This window comes from Ictidomys tridecemlineatus, chromosome 12 (genome assembly GCF_052094955.1).
Source record: "Ictidomys tridecemlineatus isolate mIctTri1 chromosome 12, mIctTri1.hap1, whole genome shotgun sequence".
Classification (NCBI taxonomy): domain Eukaryota; kingdom Metazoa; phylum Chordata; class Mammalia; order Rodentia; family Sciuridae; genus Ictidomys; species Ictidomys tridecemlineatus.
The window spans coordinates 22360467-22387741 of record NC_135488.1 but is presented as its reverse complement, the minus strand read 5'-3'; positions in this window follow the sequence as shown (position 1 = coordinate 22387741).

Below are 27275 nucleotides of genomic sequence, written 5' to 3'. Positions count from 1 at the left end.
GATGAGCTGTTTTGCTCCAGAAAACTAGTTCAGAATCCTCAGATGGGCTTCTCTCAGCTGAAAAATGAGAAGTGCCCTAGAAGTGGTGGGGTGTATCTCCTACACCTGCTTTCTTCCTGGGTTGCTTATACCACATTTCCTAGATTTATCAATAGATTCTAGACCCTGGGTCAGCTTTAATTTCAAAGGGTCATTTTGGAGTTTGTGTGTCTCTGTAGTGCATGAAAAGGATAGCTTGCATCTGCCCGCGTGGGGCCATTGCATTATTCCACTGGCTCCCCCACCGCCGCCCCCTGAGCTTGCCTGGGTAATGTTCTTCCCTTACAAATTTCATCTCCCTGCACTGCGCATCGAAACGACGCAGTTATGGAGTGCACAGGGAAAAAAATTATGCCATTAAAAGTTATCATAAATTTCAGATCAGCATCACTTCTAATCCGATACACAATTTTACTGCCCCTATAAAGTAGGTGATTTGCAGTGGTCTGAGGGGTCTCCTGGAGCGTTTTACTTCTTTTTAAATTAAACACACCAACTTTGTGCTGAATTCAGAGTGTGGACATAAAAAAAGGGGGTAAAAAGGAGAGGAAAGGGACATCAGATGGGAATTGCAATTGAATCTTTATATATGCCATCTTGGCACTGTGGTACTAAATATAGTGCCAGGTAAATAGATGTGCTGAAATATCCAGAATAAAAAACAAATGTTCCAATAGCAGAAGCGTGAGCCCTGAGAATGTTTCCACAGTGGGTGTGCTTAAAATAATAAAATACTGTTGTTTAAAACCACTCAATCCTAGGAAACCCTCTGTCGTTAAAAAAAATATAGCGCTGGTATATGTGTGAGGGGCTATGTGTGTTGAAGATGTATAAAAACTCCTAGGAAATTAAACAGAATATAAGGGTCTTGATTTCACTGGTTGGAAGGTTGTACTGATGATTTCTTTGAGGTACACTAACTCTTCCTAGAAGTTTAGGACATCAGAAGTTGTCATTTACTAAGTGACAACTCAATACTCGGAAATGTAATGTCTCTAGCAAGGGCTGACCCATGAGCCACATGCAGATGTGTGCACTCACGTTCATGGAGAGAGGTGGTACCTGCTCAAGTGCTAGTATGAAAGGGAACTCCAGGCACAAGGGTTCTGGAGGAAATGATTTGACTGAATTGTGACATTGCTTCTTCCCCACACCCTATCGTGCTAGCCATTCTTAGCAACCCAAATGCTGCTATGTGCCTAGAATATGATGCTCTGGGCTAAATGTGAAGATACAAAGGAAAAACAGACCCATAGGTCTACTTGCAAGGAGCTCATAATCTAGACCGGGAGTTTAGACAGTGTAATCCTGGTTACAGTAGAGTGTGTTCCATGCCAGGGAAGCCAGTGCCCACTGGGATCTTACAGAGCAGAGGAAACCATGGGTTTACCAGGACAAAACAGAATACAGCACCTTAAATCTCTTTCAGATTGGGTCTAAATTCTCCAATTCAAATAATTTCAGCAATAGTACTTATAAGTTAACAAACAATCAAATAAACAAATGTGCATCACATTCTGGTTACTGTATGTTTTGCAGACAGAAAGCAACTAGACTTATTTGGAATGAATGAAGCTTGTAATAGAACATGAATGATAAACAGGCATGCAAAACATTTTACCTTAGGAAGATACTTAGAATTTGTCATTTAATCCTTAACAATGAGGCAGGTACTAGTTAATTTTACCGATGAGGAAACAAAGATTGTGTGAGGCCAAGTGATTTTTTCCCCCCAAGTATTTGAGAGATTGGCCCAAATCCAGACCATCTGGCTGGACATCCTTCCCTATTCTATACCAGCTGGGTTTTGTCTGATGCCCATGCACAGACTCTGGTGTGGATGGTGTGGATTGAGTCTCAGGGAGGGCTGTGCCAACATGCTCTTGTTATGGCCAATTCCCAGCCTCTACGTGGAACTAGAGGACCTGGAGACACAGTTGCCTGTAACCATGGCGAAGAATAATTTCTGCTGTGGTGCCTAATGGATTGGCGATAACAGAGCAGGTGGACAGAAAGCCTTGATCATAGTACTGGAGTCAGGTAATTATGTATAGCATTTGTAGGACACTTAATGCCTTTCAGGATATTGCAATCTCCTTAAAACCCAACAAAATAGGAACTATGATTATCATTCTTATACTACTGGCTGAAAAAACCAAAGCACAGAGAGATTAACAAATTTGCCTAAGATTACAGAGGGGGACATGCTGGAGTCAGGATTCTAATCCAGATTCTAATCCAGAGTTTGCTGTCTGGAGATAACAGGACCTCATGACTCATCTCGTTTGTGTTGATGGGGCTGGGTGTCCTCAGTATTAACTGCAGACAGCATGTTGTGCTAACAGGTATTTGATGGGTTGAGACATGATCCAACGTAGGGAGTACTGTCCCTGTTGTGTGTGAAGAGGAACAAGTGAAGTTGTGTCTCGGTGTATGCTACGTTTCTAATCTTGTGAAGGAGGGTCCTACACATTTGCATCATATATTGTATTTGGAAAACAGTTTGTATTGTATAGCAGGTTGGCAAAGTTGGAACTTCTGATATAAAAGGCAATCATGAACTCTGAATACCTATTAAATAATTCATGCATTTAAGATATCAATTTACCAAACTTTTGTTAAATGCCTACTAATATGCTACATAGATGCTCTGATTGGTGCTAATTTATCACAGTATAGTTGTCTTCAGTCAAGTTAGATTACCTTACCTAAAGTATATTTAGCCTTAAATTAAAAAATTCAAATCAATAATATTTATTTAACTAGATTGTGTTGTTGAAATGAAATTACAAATAATGGCTTAAATAACGAAAACCTTTATTTAATGATAGGAAATATTTAGCCCACCATCTATTTTTATTTTTACATTTTCTCCAATGTTGACTTAAATATACTCATATAGAAAAAAAATTTATGTGCACTAGTATATTTTATAAAATAGTATCAACTTTAAGACTTGATTACTGGAGCCAATCAGACTTCTATCATGAAACTCTGACATAACAAGTTCTTTGGTGTTGAGTTTTTGCTTTTTAAAATTTAGATTAAATTAATTTTAACTGGTACATAAACACAAAAACTACATATTTATGGGGTGCCATGTGATATTGTAATACATGTATATTTTATATAATGTTTAAATCAGGCTAATCAGAGCTATCTTCACACTTATTCCCTATGATAAAAATATTAGATTCTTTTCTTCTAGATATTTGAAATATATATTATTGTTATCTATAGTCACCTTTTGTGCAAAAACACACCAGAACTTCTTACCTCTATTTTTTATAACTTAGTACCCACTGATCAGCCTTTTCCTTCTCCTCAGTCTCTGGTAACCTGTGGTCTATTCTCAACTTCTATGAGATCAATTTTTTTAGGCTATGCATATGAGTGATATTGTGAAGTACTTGTCTTACTGTGCCTGGCTTATTTAATTTAACATAGTGATCTCCAGTTTTATCCATATTGTCACAAATGACAGGATTTTATTATTTTTTATGCCTCAGTAATATTCCACTATCTGTATATACCACACATTGTCTTTATTCATTCATTAGCTGATGGACACTTAAGTTGTTTCTGTTGGTTGGCTATTGTAACTAGCACTTCAATGAATGCAAGAGTTTGGATGTCTCTTCAACATTCTAATTTTCTTTCCTTTGGACATTTATGGCATTGCTGAGTCATATTAGTTCTTTTTACAAGATTTAAAGGAATCTCCATACTTTTTTCTGAAAAGGTGAATTAATTTGCATTCTTACCAACCGTGTGCAGAAGTTCCATTTCCCCCCCATCTTCACTAGCACTTTTTATCTTCTGTCCTTTGGATAATAGCCATTCTCACTGAAGTGAGGTAATGTCTCATTGTGGTTTTGATTTGCAGTTCTCTGATGATTAGCGATGTTGAGCATGTTTTCATATGCTTGTTGACATCTGTATGTCTTCTTTAAAATATATTTTTTATTTTGAGTTCCTTATATATTCTGGATATTTTTCTCTTATCAGATGATAGTTTTCACATATTCTCTTCCATTCTGTAGGTTATCTCTTCAGTCTGTGGATTGCTTCCTTTGTTGAGTCAAGTCTATTCAGTTTGTCGTAATCTCATTTGTATGTTTTTGCTTTGGTGCACTATATTTTGTGGCCTTGTTCAAAAATCCTTGGCCATTCTAGTGTATTTAAGCATTTCACCTGTGTTTTTTCCCCAGTAATTTCATAGTTTCAGGACTTATATTTAAACCTTCAGCCCATTTTTAGTTGATTTCATGTATTGTGGGAGGTGAGGTCTAGTTTCATTCTTCTGCATGTGGATATCCAGTTTCCCCAGCACCATTTACTGAAGGTTTTTCTTTCTCCAAAACATGATCTTGGCACCTTTCCTGAAAATAAGCTACTGTAGATGCTTGTGTTTACTTCTAGATCTCTAGTTTGTTCCATGGTCTGTGTCTGTTTTTATGTCAGTATTATTTTATGCCATGCAATTTTGGTTACTACAGTTTTGCAGTATATTTTGAAGTCAGGTATATTACACTTCCTACTTTTTTCTTTGGTGCAAGATGGGTTTGGATATCTGGTGTTTATTTTTCCTTCCCCTTCCTCTTCCCTTTTTCTCTTTCCCTTTCTTTCTTTCTTTCCTTCCTTCTTTTCTTCCTTCCTTCCTTCCTTCCTTCCTTCCTTCCTTCCTTCCTTCCTTCCTTCCTTCCTTTCTTTCTTTCTTTCTTTCTTTCTTTCTTTCTTTCTTTCTTTCTTCTTTTTTTCCCCCTCTCTCTCTGTGTCTGTCCATGCAAGTTTGTATTGTTTTTCTAGTTCTGTGGAGAATGTCCTTGAATCTGTAGATTGCTTTGGGTAGTATGGACTTCTTAACAATACTAATTCTTTTAATTCATGAAAATGGGATGTCTTTCTATTTTATTTCTTCAATTTATTTTATAAATGTTTTATAGTTTTATGAATGTTTTATAGTTTTCATTGTAGAAATCTTTCATCTCTGGGGTCAAAAAATCTTGAGTTTTTTCTTTTTAGCTATTATAAATAATATTGCTATCTGGATTTCTATTGCAGATAATTCACTCTTAGCCAATAGCAATGTTACCAGTTTTTGCATGTTAATTTTTTTGTATATTAATGTATTTTTGTATATTAATTTATTAGTTTTAGTAATTTCTTTGGTGGAGCCTGGGATTTTCTGTGTATAAGATCACATCATCTGCAAGCAGTGAGAATTTGACTTTCTCTCATCTAACTCTTATGCCTTTTATTTCTTTCTCTTGCCTGATTGGTCTGGCTAGGACTTACAGCCTTTAAAAGAAAATAAATGCCAAAGAATTTGGAGAAACTCTTTTCCGCCCATGAATATTGGTGGACATTTAGTTTCAACCACAGCTCTCTACTTAAACCCATTCTGGGAGTGGTTGAATTTGGGATAGATATAAAGTTTTTCATCTTGCTTAGTTTTGGGGAAAGTCCTTTAAGGGGATTTTGACTTGAAAGACTGAGTTAGCTGGCCTTGGGGGAGGAAGACGAGGTTCAGCTGCAGGACTGTGTCAGCTGCCTGGCTCATTCTCAGGGCTCTTGACCCATGCCCATGTGCCAGCTCACTGAGGAAGGCTGGGACTTACCAGGGCCTGAAATAGAAGTATCATTGGCAGTTATGGATGTGGGGCCAGGGAAAGAATGTATCATTCATAAATGAACTTATTAATTAAATAATGATTCATTTCACTTTGTAATAATTACTTTGGAAATTTTTGAAATAGTTTTCAGATACTTTGGTGAGATGATCCAACCGTTCGGAGGAAATATCAGTAAAAGTTTTTCTTCATGGCAGTTTAGTATCCATTTCAAATTAATTAAACTTTTCTTAGAAAAAGATATTATTAGCATTGCTTCAGAGTGGATAAGATAAATTTTATCATATAAGGAATTCTATATTATGGATTGTAAAAGTACAAAGTACTTAGCTGCAAGAACAGAAAAAGGGACTTACAGTGATTTCAATACACAGCATTTTAAATATATTTGCATTCAATATGACTAGATGTTACAGACATCTGGCCATAGGTGGCTGACAGTATTAGCTGAGAATTTCAATGAAAGGAGGCCTGGGTCTGCATTTTAAGTTAACTCTACCATGGTTACAACATGCCTTCATGGCCTCAAAACCTAGGGCCCATTCAAAGACAGGAAAAGAGAGGTGGAAGTCAGCCTCACTGTCTGCTTTTATTTGAAAAAGCAAAAACATTTCCAAGTAGTCTGAGAAATCCCAATAGGCTTCATTGTCTAAAGTGGTGTCATGTGACCACTTCTAGCCACAAAGAATGCTGGGAAAATGAGCAACCATGTGTGCATCCTCTATCAAGGGAATTAAAAGAGAAGGAGTTGGGAATAGGTCAATTAACCTTCAAAAGATGCATTCAAAAATCTTAACTCAAAAAGAGTTAATCTGCATACTTAATTTGTTGGCTTTAAAAAACATGGAAAATTTCAAACATATCAAAAAGTAGAGAAAATAGAATAATAGATCCTCATGAATCCATCAAAATATTCAACAAATATTAATTTATATCCAGTAGATTCAATAAATCCCTACCCAGTCCTCCATCTCTGTGTATTTTAAAGCAAATCCTAAATATTATAAAATTTTATTCACAGATAGATCTACAACAGCTAAGAAATATCTGCAAAGAAAGGATAGCCTTACTACCACTACCATCTCAAAATTAAATTAGTAAAATTCCTTAATATCACCAAACATTTGATTTGAATTCACATTTTCCCAATTATATCATTTTAAAATATTTTATTTTAATATATGTCCTTTCTCTTTTGACTTAGTTATTATTTTGCTCATGATGTTTAAATTGATGTATCCAATAGTTTTTTTTTTCTTCCTGGCTAGATAAGTGCCTGTGCATTTAATTATTTTGAAGTATCTTTTAAAACCAGATTTATTGTGGCATCTTAAGGTTTGATCATCCACACACAGAAATCATACTCCACAGGGTCTACTGAACTTTGAGTATTGATTCTTAAAGTTCAGCTTGAAGATTGAGATATTGGAAAATAAGTGTATTCCTTTGGACTTGCTATGTGCATAATATCTGGGGATATTAGACTATGAGTTGGATAAAGTTTCAACTTTAGGTATGGGAGCACACGTTGGAACAGCAGCATTTTGTCACTACTGTGGTACCAATTGGTATGACCGTTCCAGTGCAGTGTGATTTACTTCATAATTTGTCCATAACAAATGAGATGCCCTTTGAGATCCTGTTCAGTCTTCCAAGTTTGTTTATTCAAGATCAATAGTTAGGGAAGTTCTTTCTAAATATAACTTGAAATCCAAAAGCTAGAAAAGAAAATATTGATAAATTTGATTACATAAAAAGAAAATAATTGCATATGAAAAGAAAGAGATAAAACACTAAGACATAAATATGAATGGTGAATTGAAAAAAAATGTGCAATTCACATCACAGACAAAGATCAGTCTTCTAGGCAAAAGATGATGGTGCTTGAACTTGGAGACAACAAAGAGAAAAACAGTGTGTTGGGCTAGATTGTGAAAGAGAGTCAACTAGGTACAACTACTTCTTACTATAGTTTAATTACTCTGCTATAAGTCCCAGGACAATAAATCTTCACAGCATAATGCTTTAGGTGATAACCCTGCCATTCTAATGTCATAGAGGAAGGATTCTAGACAACAGGCAGAGCCAGCAATTTATTGTGTATGAAACAATAGTTTTGGAGTTTGGAAGCCTGTATGGGAGTTCTAATTCTGATTCTATCATGTTTGATTTGGGGCTAACTTGCTGTTTTAATCAGATTTTTCATCGTGGTGACCAAAAGATCTGACAAGAACAATTTTAGAGGAGGAAGTTTATTTGGGGCTCATGATATCATAGACAGCTGGCTCCAGTATTTGGGACCAAGGTGAGGCATCATGGTGGAAGAGTGTGTCAGAGGAAAGCAGCTAAGGAGATGGCCATCAGGAAGCAGAAAGAGACTCTTCCTCTGGTCAAGGACATAATATACCCCAACAGCACAGCCCAGTGACCCATCTCCTCCAGCCACATCCTACCTGGCTACAGTTACCACTGAGTTAATTTCTGTCAGGGGATTAACGCACTGATGAGGTTAAAACTGTCATAACCCAATCATTTTACCTCGAAGCTTTCTGGCATTGTCTCACACATGAGCTTTTGGGGGAGACCTCGTATCTAAACCACGACAATGGTCAACTTGACCTCTCTGAGTCTGTATTTTCTCACAGGTTGAATAGATCAAATAAAATCCTAATTATAAATTTATGTAATTAAGATACACAATCCTAATCGCATGTAGTTTAGACTTTTGTTATTCTTCATGATTATTTATATGTTGATATATTTCATTTAACAATTTGGTTAAAAAACGATCACTGTAGTTTTACAATTGGGATTCAGTCGTTAAAAATTATTGAATAAAATGTTTGTTTTTCCTCCCTCTATCTTTTAAAAAGGCAAGCCTATACAGAGAAGTTATTTTCTGTGTCAGAGAATGTGCATGATGATTTGTTTATATCTTTAATGCTAGTTTTGATTACCTCAGTGTAAGTTATTAACTAAGAAAGACGAAGAACCACTATTCAGTGGAAGTATTAGACTAATATTTATTTATTTAATTATTTTTGTAATGCTGTTTGACATTTGTATATACCAATGAAGACATTATCACAATCCAGATAACAAAGTATACCTAACACCCCCAATGTTTCTTTCACCTCTTTGTAATTTTTCTCTTTCACCCTCCCCCCCCCACACACCCTTGGCCTTATTTCTAGTCAACCACTGATCTGGTTTCTATCTCTATAGATTAGTAGTAGTATCTAGAATTTTATCTCACTATAACTATATAATATTTATTTTTTGTTGTCTTGGTTATCTTGCTTGATTATTTTGATATTCACTATTGTTGTATGTATCACCAGTTCATTTCTTTTTATTGCTGAATAATAGTTAATTGTATGGATCATGTGTTTATCCATCCACATGCCCCTGAGCATTTGGGTTATTTCTAGTTCTTGGATGTTACAAACAAAGCTACCATAAACATTTACAGTATTTTTTTTGTGAACAAATGTTATTTATTTGTGTAGATTCATATTTTCATATGGCATTATCTCCCATCTATGTAAAAGATCTCTTTTAACATTTTTGGGGGAGGAGAATAGTGCAGGTCTTTTGGTGATCATTTTTACAGCTTTTCTTTAAAAAAATTTTTAAAGAAAAGCTGAAAAAAAATTCAAATTCCTTCTGTTTCAAATTCCCTTTGCTTTTAAAAGATATTTTTGTGGATATATCACTATACATTGATCTTATTTTCTTTTCGTACTTCAAATATTAATCCACTGTTTTATTGCTTACATTGTTTTTGATAAGAAATCTGCTGTCATCCTCATCTTTATTCCTCTATACGTAATGAATCCTTTTAATTTATTTTTTTTCTGGCTTTGTTTTAGGATTCTTCTTTATCTTTGATTTTCTGAAATTTGATTTTGAATTATCTTGATATACTTTTTTTCATGTTTCTTATGCTTGGGTTCATTGAGCATGTGCTATGAATTTATAGTTTTCATTAAATCTGGAAAATTTTCAACAAATTGTTTTCAAATATTTTTTTTCTCCTTCAACCCCATACTTCAGGAGCTCAGGTTATGCATATCAAAAGGCTCTGGAATTTGTTCTTCAATTCACTGATACCTTTTATATGATAATCATCATTATTATTTTCTTCCTATACTTTATTTGGGATAGTTTCTATTGCTATACCTTTAAGTCTACCAATTTTTTTTCTGCCATTAATCAGTCAGTCAATCTCTCTCTCTCTCTCTCTCTCTCTCTCTCTCTCTCTCTCTCTCTCTGTGTGTGTGTGTGTGTGTGTGTGTGATTTTACACGTTATTTTGATCTTTAAAAAATATTCCATGTCTCTACTTAAGTTTTCAATTTATGGTACTGTGGTTATAATAACTGTTTAAATGTATTTGATGGCTACCTCCAAAATATGTGACCAATTTAAGTTGGTATAGATTGATTTTTCTCCTTGTTTGGTTCATGTTTCTCTGCATGCAAGGCATTTTTTCCTTTATATACTTGATAATTTTTTATTTAATGAAAGATATTTCACCTTGTCTGGTGTTGAATCTATTCCTGAATTTTATTCTGGGATTCAGGTAAGTTACATATAAACAGTTTGATCTTTTAGGATCTTGTTTTTAAAATATGTTAGATAGGACAAGAGCAACTGGCTATATTTGTTTGAGTATATTTTGGACTTTTCAATTCTGTTCCATTGATCTATGTGTCTATTTCTTTACCAATAACATTGTGTTGATATCTTTAACTATGCAGCAAGTCATAAAATTGACTAGTATGGGTCCTTCATATTCTTTTAAAAGTTATTAAAATTCATTCTTATTCATTTGACTTCTCATATGCATTTTAGAACCAATTCTTCTGTATCTATAAAGATGACTACTGGGATTTTGATCCGAATTGTGTTTAATTTATAGATCGTTTTTAGGAAGGATTGACACTTTACTATTTGAATTTTTCAAACCATTATTATATCTCTCTCCATTTATTTTGGTTCTCTTGATTCCTTTATTAGCAATGTATTCTGTCTTTTCTCCTCTGGGACTGAGTGACATGAATATTAGTCCTTTTGTGATTGTTCCAAAGATTTTGAAGTCCTTACCTTTTTCAATCTTTTTTCTCCTTGTTGTTTTGATTGGCTAATTTCTATTTAACTGTCTTGTCTTCAGGTTTAATGACCCTTTTCTTTGTAGTCACCATCCTGATATCAAACCCATTCAGTGAATTTTTAATTTTGGTTATATTACTTTTAAATTCTAAAATTTCCATTTGATTCTTATGTTTTTTTTTCTGAGACTTTTAGTTTTTCCATTTGTTTCAAGAGTATCCATGATTGTTTTTTAGAGAATATTTTAAAAATACATATTGTAGATGTTTTGTCAGATAATTCCAACATCTGTGTTATCTTGATGTTGGTGTCTTTGATTATCTTTTCACATGTGGTTTGAGATTTTTCTTGTTTATTTATATGCAGAGTAATTTTTCATTATGTCCTGAATATTTTGAAGATTATGAGACTTCAAATCTTACTAAATTCTATGGAGAATGTTGATATTTTTGTTTCAGCAAGCAATTGACCTGTGTAATTTCAAGCTGCTAGTGCCAACCTGCCTTCTGTGGTTCTGTTAAATTTTCAATGTCTTTAGTAACATTATGTGCTTACAGCCCATGTGTGTGCCTTCTGGTGGCTAATCAGGAGTCTGGGGGAAGGTCCATCTGTCTGTTTCTCAAATTTTTTAATATGCTGTTTAAGATTAGGTCCACATCTGGAAGTCCATAAATAACTGTAAGGGTTTGCTTCCTCCTTCTTTGCCTTATTCCTATACTCTTTGTTCTCCAGGGCTCCGGTTTTCAGTCTTCCATCCAGAAACTCCAGAATTTATTTGTCCTGTCTATTGGCTGGCTCTGCTACTGCTCCTATATCCAAGACCAAATGAAGGGTGGGAAGGATGCGAAGAGATGGGAGGAGAGAAAAAGAGAGTGATGGGGTGTGCCGAATCCTCTTGGGAACATAGCATCATTGAGGGGGGATGACCGTCCTCTCAGAATTTGGCTCCTGAGACTCCTGTTGCTGACTGCTGTTGCTACCACAGGCTTGCTTGGAGCCCAGAATGCTCAAGTACGAGGGTGGGGTAGGGGGAATGTCTAGGGGTCCACGCTCTAAGTATTGTAGTCAAAGCTATCGAGCTACTCATGGGCATTCTCCTGTATCTGGGTATCCCACTTTCAAGGTTTGGACTACATTGTGATCAGGTTGAAGGATACAGGGAAAGAAGGTAACTTCACTGCTTTTTCAGTAACACCACGAATCCTGATCTGCCTGCTACTATTTAGTTTTTAAATAGTTGCAGTATTCGTCTAGGTTTTAAACCTGTATTCAGTGGGAGAGAAAATTAAAGTGTGATTGCTTCATCTTACCCTGAACAAGGAACCCTTAGCATTATTTTTATATGATTTATTTCTATAATATGAACAACACCTATAATTCCAATACTGTCTACCCCACCTCTGGTTTCAAAGCCATATCATTTTCTCTTTTCCTATTTGTCTCTTTCCTATACATTCTAAGAAAGCTCCTCAAGCTTTTCTTCTACACAAATGATTTAATATTTTTAAAGAAGTAGTTCTACTTTTTATTGTGTCAAAAGAGATTTTAATGCTGGTAATCACTGGTGTCTTTTCAATAATTCTTCATCTCACCTATCTCCCTTTTTATCTCCTTCTGATTCATTTGCGCCTTATGGGTTTCTGTTCCCTGTTTGATACAGGCCCAATCTTCTCATATCTAGTGAACAATATTAAACATTTTCCTAGGAATATATTCTAGGCTGTAGAGGAAAATTTCATTGTTTTCTCTTACTTTGAAACTTCAGGATTTTTTTTTCCTCCTTACAGTTTCTTCCTCTAATAAGGGGACTATTATATTGAATCTAGTATCTTTCAATAGATCCAATACATAGTCCTGAAAAATCTTTGACTCTCTTACTCTTAAATTCCCTTCTTAAATGTGCCCCAAAGAGCAAGTTGCAAGTTATGTCCTGATCAAATTCCCAATGCCCAGGGGGCTTTTATTCAGGGTAGTGTTGGCAGATTTACCAAATATAGAACACACAGTTAGAGTTAAATTTTAGAAGTATAGGATATGCTTTCATTAAGAATTATTTATTCGTTATCTGTAATTCAAATTCCACCAGAAGACATATTTTATTTGGAAACCATAATTCTCCGGGATGGGGGCCAGAAATAAGTAGGATCATCCCCAACTCCTTCTATTGACCTCCCTAATAAAGGGATCAGAGAGAGTTCATAAAAAGTCACAATCCCTGAGATTTTTAACCTCTCTTATCTTTCTGTCTCTTTCTCTATAAGAGAGTAAAATCTCTGTGGTACTCCTCTTTGAAAAGTCACGGTGGTCCAATTTAGGCTATCAAAGAAATGAGTGTTAAGCTCGTCTGCACTGACCACTTACATTTCTGCTGTCCTGACACCATTCCTAGAGGATCCTACTTTGAAATTGTCAATTAAGCAAAATATCAGAGCCCAGTTCCTAGAAAAGTTTTCAGAAATCACAATCTCTGGTATATGGATTGGACAGTTTACCATGTTCACATGAAAAAGTTACAACTGTTTGGAGAAAGCAAGGCTATGGGAGAAGTTCTTGATAGTTTATTATCTTCAATGAACTTTCTAAACAGTTTTGGGATAGCTGGTGTAGGATGGGGACAATCGTAGCATAAATGAAAACAATTAGCAAACTAAGCTACTAATAATTGATGCTCCAGTTGTACGCGCAAGCCTGGGAAACTACAGCAAGGATGAGCTACCAGTGCTCAGGAGTCAGGGCTTGGGAGGGAGGCTGACTCGAGTAGGTCTGAAGGAGTTTGGGCAGACGTGTGAAGAATGGAAAAGATGATGTGTCTGGACTAGCATTTACGGCTGTGTCAGCACCTCTGACAGACAAAGGGTTAATATCCTTAATCTATAAGGAACGTCTACCAATCAATAAGAAAAAGATAAGCCCAGCGATTGAAAAATGGGCAAAGGACATGAATAAATGACAAAGGGAGAAATACAAGTGGATAATAAATGTATAAAAAATGTCCAACCTCATCAGTATTCAGTGATAAGCAAATAAAAACAAGATACAATTTTCTGCCTACTCAATTGGGAAATACTTTTAAAGTGTTTTAAATGGAAATATCCAGGATTGGTGAGAATACAGAAGCTGGGCAGACTACATACTGCTTGTGGGAGGCCAAATTGATTCTCTATTTCTGAAGATACATTTAGAAATATCTGTCAAAAACTTTAAAATGGTTTTAAACTTTTGATGAGGTAATAATACCTCTGGGAATTTATCTTTAGGAAGTAATTATAGATGCACACAAGGACCTAAATACAAGGATATCCCTCTTGCAGTATAATTTACAATACAACAATACCAACAAGGAAATCACCTAAATGTTCTGTTGATGCAGTGAGTGCAACACTAGGGAGTCATTAGCAGTTATCCTGTCAGAGAACTTTTAATCACATAAGAAAATGCTGAAGGTTCACTATTGTTGGAAATGTGGGTAAAACATTTAGAAGGCAGTATGATTATTATAAATTTAATTTTGTTGGAAAAATAGATAATTGTATAGAAATATACTGAAAGGAAATATATGTTAACCCTGGATCACTGTGGACAGTAGAATTTTGAGTGACTTAAGTTTTCATGTCTATGTTAATATATATTAGTGTATATGAATTTTTCATTGTCTTTTCAAAGAACAAGCATTACCTTTTAATCAGAAAGAAATAGATTCTATTAAAATGTATATCAAATGTATGATATGTCAAGATCATTGTACTGTCTTGAACAACTAATAAAAAAAGAAAAAAATATATATCTATAGCTATATATACAGACATACACACACACACACACACACACACACACACACACATATATATATATATATATATATATATATATATATATATATATATATATATATATATATACATACTGTCAAACAACAGTTCAGTACAAATAAGTAACAAGTAAAATAGTAAAATAATTACTTATCAACTTGGGTTGATAAAAATAACTACTTAAATTAATATTTGATTTTTCAACCAGTTGCTAAGGTATCGTGTATGTATGGTTCACTGTGATTTTCATGGTTAGGAGTTTTGAAGCTATGGGTTTGAGCCAGTGAAGAAACTAGTGACTGTGACATGTATATTCTCTGAATTCCAACCTACAAGTTCAGGCCTAACACCATCTTTGTGAATGTATTATCCAAGTTATTTTCTCCTCTGTGCTGTCTTTGGGTCAGTCAGTTCCATGTAACTCTGAGCACTTTGTGTCAGGGACCTTGACTGATTTGTCCTTGAATTTGGTGATACAGAAGGTGCTCAATGTTGATTGGACGGTGAATGTATGAATGATTGAACCACGGGAAAATGACTCTTACTAGATAATATCTCAGCAAACAAAAATGCAGCACCCTTACAGGAAGGGTGGCATGGGAAAAAATGAACTGGTGACAGAGGGTAATTAAAGAGACACAAGACATTGGAATTATCCAGATTGAGGGTTAAATGCAAGTTTTATTATTTTGTTGCTATCTAATGTTGGGCAAGTCACTTATCTGGTCTGTCAGATGGGGTTGATGTTATCTGTTATAGAGTAAAAAAAAAAAAAGCTACTAAGTGCATTCAGAGGATCCCATACAATTCCTGGTTCATAATTCTTACCCAGTTAATAGCTGCCAATAATGATAATCATCATAAATAAATATTTAACTTGATAAAATAATTTAACTGTGTAAACTGTTCCGTCAACTGGTTTAATGGATTCTCTCCTTGAAGTGGTTTGTTTTCTTTTATGATTCCCGATAGATACTGATTTGGGTATACTTAAGAAGACATCAAAGACGAGAAGGCCACCTCTCAGTCCCTCTTCCTCTACTTCTTTCCTCCAGCAAATTCTCCATTTCTAAAACTTGAGGTCTCCAGATCTGACTTATGTAAGTGATCCGATATCTTGTCCTCACACCCTGCTTTACACTAGTTTTGTTTTCAGAGTGGCTTGAAGGCTGTGGCTGAAGCTCACTCTGGGTCCGGTGCTTTCTACTTTCAGCTCCAGTACCAGAAACCGGGTGGGCAGTGCTTTATCTCTTGCCCAGCTTTCTGTTTGACACATTTGGGAAAGTGGGTGGACCCCCAAGTCCCTGGTTGTAAGGGAAAACTGAGTCCCTTCCTGCTGAAGGCTCACCAGCTATTTGTTAAGGAGACACTGTGACAGTGATGTGATGTGGAGACCTCAGCCCTGGTTCCCCTGGGGGAACTAGTCTCAGAGAAGTGGAATTCTCAGGGGGTGGGGTGGGGGTGAGTCCAGCAGCGCCCCCTGCAGTCTCTCTAAGGCACTTCTTTCCTTTGTTTGAATTTCAAGGTTAAAAGAGTCAGTATTCAAGGAGAGCCATGAAAGATCAACTGGTAAATATGTTCACAGTGAAAGAAAAAGAAAGCCAAATGAATGTTAAAATCTTTTTTTTTTTTGCAGCAGAACAGAGATAGAGCTTTTGATCCTTTATCACGGGACAACAAAAACATTCTCATGATGTACATGTGTCCTGAGCGCTCCTGTTCCCCCGTATGTATACAGGTGCAGGGATGCACAGTCGGATTCCCACACACTTCCTTTTCTCTAAAAGCTGTATTCCCCCCTATGGATTTCTTTCTTTTTATTTCTGTATTTTCTTTTTTCTTCTTCTCTCTCTTTTTTTTTTTTTTTTGATATTTCAAAGCTAGCAGTTCAGGAAATGGCTGGAACTGCCACATCTCTGAATGAAATCAATTTCTTGCTAAAGAAATCAATGCTAATCCTATTACTGGCAGTTATCACCTATCCCAGAACTCACAGCTAAAAGAAAAAAAAATACACACTGAAATGTCAAAGTAAGAAAAAAAGGACTGGGGAGGAGCAGGGCGCCCTTCATTCACTTTCAAATTGTGATTGTTTTTTCTCTCTGTCTTTTTTGATCATCCTTTCTTCTCATGTTAAGAGAGAAACCAAACTACGTGTGCTCACACAATGTTACTGGTCTAATTTAGAAGCACATGAGTCAGAGAATGGGCTCTAATTTAGATTTATCTTTCTACAGCATGCATTGACAAAGCCCTGATAGAGGGTATTTGTGTGGCTCCCAGTTTTATTAATAACAATAATAATGACACATCCTGTTTAAATGGTCACTGCAGGCACTGTGCTAGGTACTTTCTGCAAATCATCTTATGTAAATACAACAATCCTCGGAGTCAGGTATGATAAGCCTTCCAATTTTAGGGATTTAGAGACTAAAACACGTGGGATTTAGAGACTAAAACATGAGGTTTCTCGTTCATGCCAAGTCAGACAGGTAGGAAGACATGCAGTCTGGTTCTGCATCCAGACCTGTTGAGCACAGTATGGTGGCCAGACCCTTCACCCAGACCTCTTCCACCTCCAATTTTCCTCGGCAGCCCAGCTTGGGAAAAGAGAGAAGCATTTAAAATTGGAAATTTATTGTTTTCTGCTTTCAGCAAGTTATTCAGAAAGTAAAACATACTTAAAACCTTTAGGCTTTTTCCTTCTCACAGTAAAGTCCCTAGTCATATATATCCATCCCCAGTTCCTGCCTCTGATACCCACTTACACCCTAAGAGGGACACAATCATGTAGGCTTGGGAATCTTTACAAAATAACCTGAAGGACCTAATTCTCCTGGATGAACAGGCACCAGAGCCTTTTAAAGTGGTAACCTGAACATGCTCTTGGCCTGAGGTTTGAGTAGCAAAGTTCAAGAGAAGCAACATGAATCTCACCCAGGGGCTTATTAGAAATGTACAATAGACATCTTTATTTCCTCAAGATTCTCCAGGTGATTTGTCTGCACACTGATGTTCAAGATGCACTGGTCTTGGATATTCTTTGAACTGCTAAAGAAAATGTCCCTGGTTTAGGACTCTGTCATTTTCTTTGTGCCCTGCACCCAGCACAATGCTTGGCACACAGTGGAGCTTAAAATTGTTCAACCAAAGAATGAGCAAATCAACCATCTACTTTGCCCATTGATAGGGAAGGAAAACCCATATGGGTGACTCCCGTTCAGATATGGTTGGTCTGAGAGTGATGGGAAGAAGTGCACACACACACTCCATTGTGTCACCAGGAGGACTCGCAGGCTCTTGGTTACCTTGTTTGCATCTGGTGTCTCTGAGATATTTGTTGCTTCCCCCGTCCATTAATCAATCCATGGCTGTGAATTGAGTTGCCAGGAACTGTGCTGAGCATGTGACTGCAGAGAAGGCAGGAATACTTCATGACATATGGAGAAACTGGCATTTACTTCTCTAGGGGAGAGAATGGACAAGTAACTTGTTTTCTGGATTGTTAAATGTCTTGTGCCAATAGGAAAGATTGTTTTGGGCTGAATTCCTGTTCCCCATGGACTATTTTCCCCCAAGATAAGAATGAATAATTATAATAAAAGTTGCCAGGAACTATATTAAATGCTGTACATAAATTATACAATTCAGAACTCATACAGTCCATTTCCATTTTGCAAATGTAGATACCCAGACCTAGGAAAAGAGTACCAGGCAAAGAAAAAAATCTAAACACTAGTATTTCTGATTCCAGAGCTCATGTTCCGAACTACTGCCTAATTCTGATGTCAAAGTTGAAAATACTTTTCATAGTACTGTTTTTTTTCCCATAACAGGAATAAAATATTAATGTATAATGGGGACAAAAATATGCTATATCAAATTTCCCCCTTGGCTTTTGGTTTCTGAGAAGAAAGCATTTTCTTCCTTGTTGTATAGAACCAGGTTAAAAAAATAAAGCTAAAGATTCTTTTAAATTAAAGAAATCAGAAGCTACAGGGAAAGCATAATAAGGAGCTGAAAGACACAGTAGTTCAAGAGAGAAATGGATCATAGAAACCGACCACATGATATCAGAAGTGTGTTTGAGAATTGAGTGGGCAGAGCAGAGAAGAGCAATATTTAAGGACCAGCTGCGTCCCATGTGGAGGACATTTAGAGATGCAGTTCTAGAGAGAGAAGTTTTCAAACTCCTACTTTAAATTAAATGTCTTCCTTTGGCATTTTTTGAGACACCTGATAAAATTCAAAAGTTTATTTAGCATAAAGAATAGACCACACAGAACCAATAGTCCTCATTTATTAGGAATTTGCTATCCCTGATTTAGATAGTCTAATATCTAATAGGCATATGCTATTGGTGAGGTTTCTGTGGGCTCTGCTGATGGCACTCAAATAGCTCATTGTTTTATGTTTTGTGTTCTATAGTTGCCCCCAAGGACCTTTTGCTTTCAGATCCTTCTGTCAAGCTGTACTGATTTCAGTTGAGACCACCTCACTATCAGGTGACAGAGAAGAGGGAACTTTGCACTGCAGGTCAGGGCAGCAGAAGATGAGCCAAAGCCCACAAGGCCACATTATCATTATCACATTTCCTCACACAATCTGGAATTGCTGGCTTACTCAGTTCCCTTAATTTAAAAAACCCAATAAGAAGGAATTTATCATAGCAGTGTTAAATGCATATGATTGCCTCCATGGGGAAGATCTAATTCTCAGGACAGAGAGGTAGGAAATGCTGTTAAGTGTGACAAGCCCAAAGGCCATGCTGATCACTGTGATGCATTTGATTTAATCCTGGATGTTGGGGGACTTAGGAAGCTCAGCTTCAGCTCATGGCCCCAGCTCTCCCAACAGCTTATGAAATGCTAATATAGTTAGCAACATTGGGTGATCTCATCTCAGTCAAGAGTGCAGAGAAGATCCTGGCTATTATATCTTCATCATCCCAGTAATAGTACCAGCTGGGATTTACATACTTTCAAAATCACTAGCCTGGATCATTCATTTAACCACCATCACCACTAAAACTGAAATAGCAATAATTCTTGAAGATTGGGTACTTTATCATCTCTTACTTTCACTATCAAAACAGTTTGTAATTAGTTTTATTGTCTCTAGTCTTCCGCTGCCTCATCTTTCCATCCCAGTCTACCCTTTATGTTAATAACAGAGCAAAAAATAGCATGAAAGCAATAAATATTTATATATCATTCCTTTTTAAAAAAAACTTTCTAGGGTTCCCTATTGCATAGATGACAAAAACCAGGATTATTTGAATGGAACCAGTAGGCATTCGTACCCTGGCCTTGACTTTTCTTCCACACAACAACAGACTGTGCTTTGTGGAGACAGTGGATAGCTGTGTGAATTCTAAAGCAGGGAGTGACATGATCAGGCTCCAGATGATCATGGGTTTTAGAATGACCTCATCCTGATGATGGCCAGTGTAGAAGACCGACTGGAGAGAGGCAAAGTGGAGGATAAAAGAGGAGTTAAGGAAAAACTGGTGAAATAGCTTGACCTAGAATTCTTTTTTCTAAAGTCCTTAGGGTGCTGAAGAACTAACAGATAAATCTGGCTCATAAGACCTGAGAAATTTACACACACACACACACACACACACACACACACACACACACACATTTTCTTTTGCTAGATACCGTGAGCGCTAAATCATCGATGTCTCTAGCCTACCTTTGCAGAGGGAAATTTCTTATATTCTTATATAAGGAAGCAAGACTCCTCTTCCTGGAGTCTTGGGTTTAGTTCCTTCTCAACATTGTAACAACACTTGCAATGTGGTAGAAGATGAAGTACTACTATAAGTAATGACAGAAGAAATCGCTTCCCTATTGTGACCTTAACCTTTAAACTCTGAAGAGCCCTCTCATCTTTTTTTTTCTGTGGGGTATTGACATTTTGTGACACTTTACCCACAACAAGGATGAAGATTTTATTAGACATCTTGGTTCCAGTGGCAAAACTTGTTTTCTCTATCTTATGAATAGTTTGGCTGAATAAAAAAAGTATTACATAATCCTTTCCATTGATTGGGGGGGGGAAAAGGAGACAAATATTTTAAACAAAGTTTATTAGGCATCGTAAGAAATTAACAATAACTAACAATAAATTAGAATAATTATAACAATTAACAATATACTATAATAAAAATTCTGTGGCTGTGATTTCTCCCAAAATAGTCACTATACCATACTTGCCCTTCTTTTTGTGCTGATGTGAGATGACACAGTGCCTATGGGATGGGAGAAAGTGAGGTGGATGATGCAGGCATCATGGTGTAGTCTTAGGGTCCCCTGACCTTCTTGCTGGAACACAAGCACTGTGACACTGATATGATGACTAAGACAGCTAAGTCATAGTGGACAGGTCTGTTATGACGTGGATATGCTGGACAAAGGGTTGTTTCAAATCTCAGGCAGGGTGGGGAAGATGGAGCAGACTTTCAGCACAGTACTTAGAATGGTGTGCCATTGAAGACCTGGAAAGTCTATTGCTGGAAGTTTTCATTAAACAATTTTTTTGGACCACAGTTGACCATGGATAAATAAAACTTCAGAAAGCAAAACTGGACAAAAGGGAACCACTGAATCCCTGCTGTTTTGCATCCTTAGTTTCAACTGGTTGCTAGCTCAGTCGGTGGGTTCACGCTATTACTCTTTATTTGAAATCCAGGAATAGGAATGTCTTAGAAAATGAAGGGTTGGATATTGGGTGAGTTGAAATGAAGTGTCAGTGATTCCAGTGTGTGGTCCTCAGACTGTCATTTCACCATCCCCTGGGAACATGATGAGGCCTGCCTCTAGATCTACTCAATCATAAACCATGAGAGTGGGTCTCAACAGGGTTTTTAAATGTCCTTATGAGGATTCTGGTGAACACTAACATGAGAGCCTTTGCTTGAGGAATGGATCTGAAAGCCTGCCTGGTAGTGGGCGAATGCATCAGAATCATGGGAGAGGACAGGATGGGAGGGACAGATTTGAGAGTTACCAGTATGTTAGTGTTGAAGTGAGGACTGGAGCATCACTCAGGGGGATGGTACAGAATGAAAAGGGAGGGCTAAGAGCCACTGTTTCCATCTCTAAAGTGGTCTGCATTCTTTTTTTTTCCCCAGTGGGTGTATAGGATTTAAAAGTCAGAATGTCCTTTGCATGAAAATTGTAAGGCATCCGAGAGAATATGACAGGGTGAAATCTTGAGGCAAAGTCATGGTCAAGCAGAAACTTTTTCTGAATGGGCAGACTAAATCCTGTTGTGATAGAGACTTTAAATGTCTTAAGTTTTTGAGACTCTTGTGAAGTAGTTTTTTTTTTTTTTTTTTTTTAAATTTTACCCATGGTGAAGCTAAGGCTCTGGTGATGAGTCATTTGTTTACTTAAGATGGAGCCTAGGGGAAGCTAGGATTTTTCTCAGGGTGTCTGATAACCAAGTCTTTGCTCCTCCCACAAAGCAAAGCAGTCTGTCATGCACTTGAACCCTGAAGGTAGATTGTGATAGTCATGGACACCAAAGAATCGAACCTGCTTCTCTCAGGACTTTTCTGACATCTCCTTTCTTTTGCACATTGACTCTGGGTTTGGTCAAGTGAATTGCTGTGGTCAATGGGACATCAGTAAATGGGAAGCGAGCAGAGGCTTAAAGATGCACTAGCTGACTTGCCCTTTATCTTTTTTGGGGATTCACCCACACATGCAGAACTCAGGAAGCAGGCTGTACTGACAGCCACCACCCTCTGTCACACAGGAGAGGCCACCTTAGGCCATCGGTGTGAGTCAGTTGCCTGATGACAGCAGCTACTTGAAGACTCCAGGTGAGGCAAACATAACTGCCCAGCGGAGCCAAGATGTGGGCCCCAGAAACGTGAGCAAATTAGCTCTTTTTGGGGAGTTTTGTTATACAGTAATAGATAAGGCCCATTTCTGTAGGTCGGGACAGAAAGTCATACCCCAATAAAACTTGTGGACTTTTGTTTCTTGAATACTCTTTCAGAAGGAGATCAGTTTGCCCGTGGCTCTCAGAATTACCAGTGTCATACATGCTCAAGGGTTCCCCAAGATTCCTGCTGGGTCTCCCAAGATTTTCTAAATACAGAAGAACACGAGTAATTTAGTCATGACTCTTCTGTATCTTTTTCCTTGCAGAGGAAAGACCTACTCAATTACAAAATATGCCCAGTAGTTGTTGGTTATAATTACTTTATTAATAAAAGCAGAATGAGAATAAATATTGTCTCTAGGCAGACCTGAAATTCCGAAAAATCCTTCCGATCCAAAATTCAACTTTTTCAATTAAATGTAATAATAGCCTCTTAAATGCACTCTTGAGATTGAAATAAGGGAAAAGAAAATAGCATAGGCCAAAAGTTAAAAAAAAAAAAAAGAAAATAGAAAAGAGGGAGGAGATGAACACGGTGTCCAAGCAACTGTTTGGGTCTATGCCAAGTGGAAAGGAGAGCTGAGAAGATTGCAAAGAGGTGGGGCCCAAAAAGTGCCTCCTCCTGCTTGGTCAAAAGGACGACTAGAAAAAAAGAAATCTTTCCATATCAAAGCAAGACAACTAGAAAACTTGTTAATTTGGATGTAAGCTCTAGGTGGGAAAAAGTCCCCTTTCATCATTCATAACTACAAGCAAACAAGTAATTACTATTTCATGCCGACAATTTCACTATGGGTTTGGGGTCAAAATTTATATTTCCTGCATGGTACAGGAAATCCCAGGTTAATAAGTTAAACTAACTCTGGGTTGGCACATTATTATACTAACAATACAGAACTATGACTATGAAACAATTATACAAATATGCAATCAAATATAATTTTCTTATTCCATGATATTTGGAATGTAGAATTCAGTTTTAGTTTTTATTTTATTTTTTAAAATCATGATCCCACTTGCTGTGTGGATCCAGAGCAAGGCTCTACTCATCTCTGGGGCTTTGCTTCTTCATCAGGTAAGAAGGGTGATTTTTAGCCTGAGTTTCCCATAGTTCTATGAAATTATTAGCTCATGAATATATGATATAGTACGGCAAGGTCTAGGGAATAGTAAATTAAGATCTTATCTTGGTCACTGTTTCTGATTAGCAAAGCCATTAGAACTGGCTCATTTTCACTACCCTGAGGCTCCGCCAACCTGAAATAGTTGGGAAGAAAGAGCTCTTCTCTTTCTTGTCTGAAATCTCTTGGTGTCTGGGCTGCACAGATCTACCTGGTATATCGGCCCTGCATATATCTGTGTAGAAGGCTCTCCTAGGCTTTGGGGACCAGGAATACCTGAGCTGGTTTGGGAAGTCACTTTTCTTCAAGTGAAGTCCATATGGATATCAGCTGAACACAGATTCAGCCAGTTGCTTTCTCTAGGTGGGGAAGTCAGGGTGCAGGAATAGCATATAGGAAGGCCTTTTTTCCCCCAGTGGGGAACATGAAGGAACCACAAAGCTGTCAAACTGTGGATAGCATTTTGGGTAGTATTTATGATTTTTTTTTGGCAGAATCCCTGCCTCCCAGGTCTCAATGTACCTCTACCCTTGTCTCCAGGGCAGAAGTGGTCCAGTCCAAAGATAATCAGCAAGTAATTTCCCCTGAACTCAGTGATTGGTAGAGGAGTCAAGCATGTGACCTAGCCCTAAAGCATGGAGCACATCCCATTTTTCTGACCACAGCAGTTGATCACATACCCAATCAGAGCCCTAATATCATTGTAGCTTGTAATACGTTATCATGTGTTGAAATTCCTGATAAATGCTACTGCAGAGACAGGTGTTCTTCTTCCAGTGAGTTGAAAAAGCACAGATAGGATTGCTATGGTTACTTTGCACCAATGGGAAAAAAAAATCTATTTTTTGATCTATGCCAACAGAGAGCTGACCTGGGCAGGAGAAATCAAATCCTAACATTATTCCTTGAGCTCCTATCCAGTAACATATGGACTCTTAGTTAATCAGCTTATGAATCTCCCTTTTATTAGTATGTGATTTCTAATTGGTTTGGTTATTTCTGCCCCTTGCAACCTGGACAATCCTGAATGATAATAGTGGAAGCTTCCTCCTCCTGTAACTCTACCCCTTAATTCCCATCTCTGCCTTCATCCCTGGTCCCCTGGTTTCTTAAGCATCACTAGTAGGTATGGGGCTCATAGTAGCTTCATGAATTGATTTGCTGCAGAGGAATTCCTGCACATGGTGGACAGTCAGAGAAGTAAAGTAGCTTGTCATTCAACTTGATAAATGTGGTTTTCACTCCAATTTACAACTACTGGACAATTATAGAACCTAATTTTATGGTGATGCAAGGTAACTGTTATAGAAATGAAGGGAAGCAGGAAACCATGTTGAAACTGTACTGCAAACCACCAATGTGATTTCATTTCTCCCGGATCATTTTGCCTTTATCAACACTAGGCAAAAGAGGCTCTGAGATTATTGTACAAAGTAACAAAGACTATATTAATAAACATGTGTTGGAGTCTTATGCTCCTGGCTTCTTCAAAGCATCACCACCTAAAAGACCATCTAAAAACAAGTTAGCAGGAAATAGATTAGGCTGTTGGTGGTTCTGAAGGGGTTGTTGGGAGACAAACTGTAAAAGCTGTTTTAAAGAAATGAAAGCATCTTCCCAAATTGTATAGTCAATCTCATGATCTTCCAAGTTCACAAAACAGGGTTTGAGAGCCCACACTTCAAGCTTGAGATTGGGAACTGTCTGGATCTCCATCTTTTCCTCCTCTTGTGACAATCTGTGGGAAATTTTCTAATTTGGAATCTCAGTTTTCCCATCTGCTAATTAACCATCCATCAGTATCACAATAATTCTAGATAATGCTTATAAAGCTGCAGAGACTGTGGACATCACACCATAGGTATTTATTCTGTGTTTATTATATATTTAACATGTAACCCAGAAGATGATTAATGCTTAAATATGATACTTAAGTATATTTCCAATGTTTATATTATTCTGAGTGGCCTCAAATCATCAGCCCTGTCTTGGTGGAGCTACTTATCTTCTTGAAATCAGAGAAATACCTTCAAAATGTTGACACGGGAAAGGTCAGAGATAGCAAGTGAGGAATTTTCAAAGATAATCCTATCCTCTTTCCCCTGCCAGACTCTGTTTTCAGCTGGTTCAGAATAATTCATACCTCTGGTTCAGTTAAGTATGTGGCATCATTTAGACACTGAAAATATAATAGCAATTTTACTGCAGATTAATTGTGGAGTGACACGGGATAAATCTAGAAGATATGTATAGTGTGAAATTACCCAGTGTGCCGCACTTACATGAGAACCACACATAAAGAGACACTATGCTGAAGTTGTAATTCATGCAGATTCATATATAAATAATACTAAGGACTCCTAGGATACCTGCAACTTAATTAGTTACCCAATAACATATTGTTAGATAAATGTAGACCTGCAATTATTGTAAGCCACTAAAACCACCTTTATTTTCACTTAAAATCCTGGTGAAATGATCTGTGGATATCTTTGGAGACTTTGTCAACCTTTCTAATTGAGGATTTTATGAAGAGTAAATACTGATTCAGATAAATAAACAGAAGTACAATATTCTGGAAGTATTAGTGGGATTTGAACAAACCAACAAAAAAATCACAGTTTAGAATCTAGGGACTGTGGTTAAATAAAACATTAACTAAAAAAGCAAAAGATCACAATGAAACAAAACCCTATACTTTAAATGGTTTATTTTTAAATAGCCCCCCCCCCATTCCAAACCTGAAACACAGCAAACCGTGATTGTCAACCAACATTTATTGAGTACTACAGTAGGTATATTGAACTTTGAATAATTGAATTGCACATTTTAAAAATAATCTGTCTTTTATGACAGAAATCAGGCAGTTCCTGGCATAATTTGACAGCAATGTCCTGCCATCTGCCTTTCCCTGTGTGTGAGGCAAGGCAATTAAAATCTAGCAGTGATTTGTTTTGACTGGCGAGATTTTCTCTTTTCTCCCTTACACATACTTATTCACATGCTAACTTTTGTTATTAAAGAAATGTGATTTGTATTATAAGTAATTTTATATTGTTAGTGCCGATGAGTAATTTTTTTTTATTAGTGCCAATAGCCTTTGAGGATTGGGTCCTGACTTAAGAAGTGTAATATCACCTGCTCTCCCTTTTTTGTTCTCTAAAGCTACTTTATTTCCCTCCCCTTGCCCCCCAAATGCAGCAACCAAGCCCTTCCAGGCTAATAATGCCCCTCACAGCAGCAGCAGCCCGGCCCTGTGGTCCCTCCTCTTCCTGCCTCTCCTCTAATGTCAGCTGTGGCTCACTGCTGACTCCTTAGCCCCCAGCAGTATTTTCCCCTCACATGTTGACATATTCCCATAATCACGAGCCATCTTCCAGCTCCATCCATACAGACATATTTCCTTCATTTAATTTCCAATTATTATATGATAATATAAATATTAAGACTTCTTAACTTGACCTTTTTTCTTTTCATAATTGGAAAATTGCCCCATAGAGAAACTTTCATCGAAGAAAATAAAGCACAATTAGACACAAAAGTAAAATTGTACTAAAGTATGCATATTTGAGCTTTCAAAATTAGCCCTGAGTTAGTATATTCATATGTCTATCTTTACATCTTTCTCTCTATGTCAGCATTCAAGAGAGAAGTTATTTT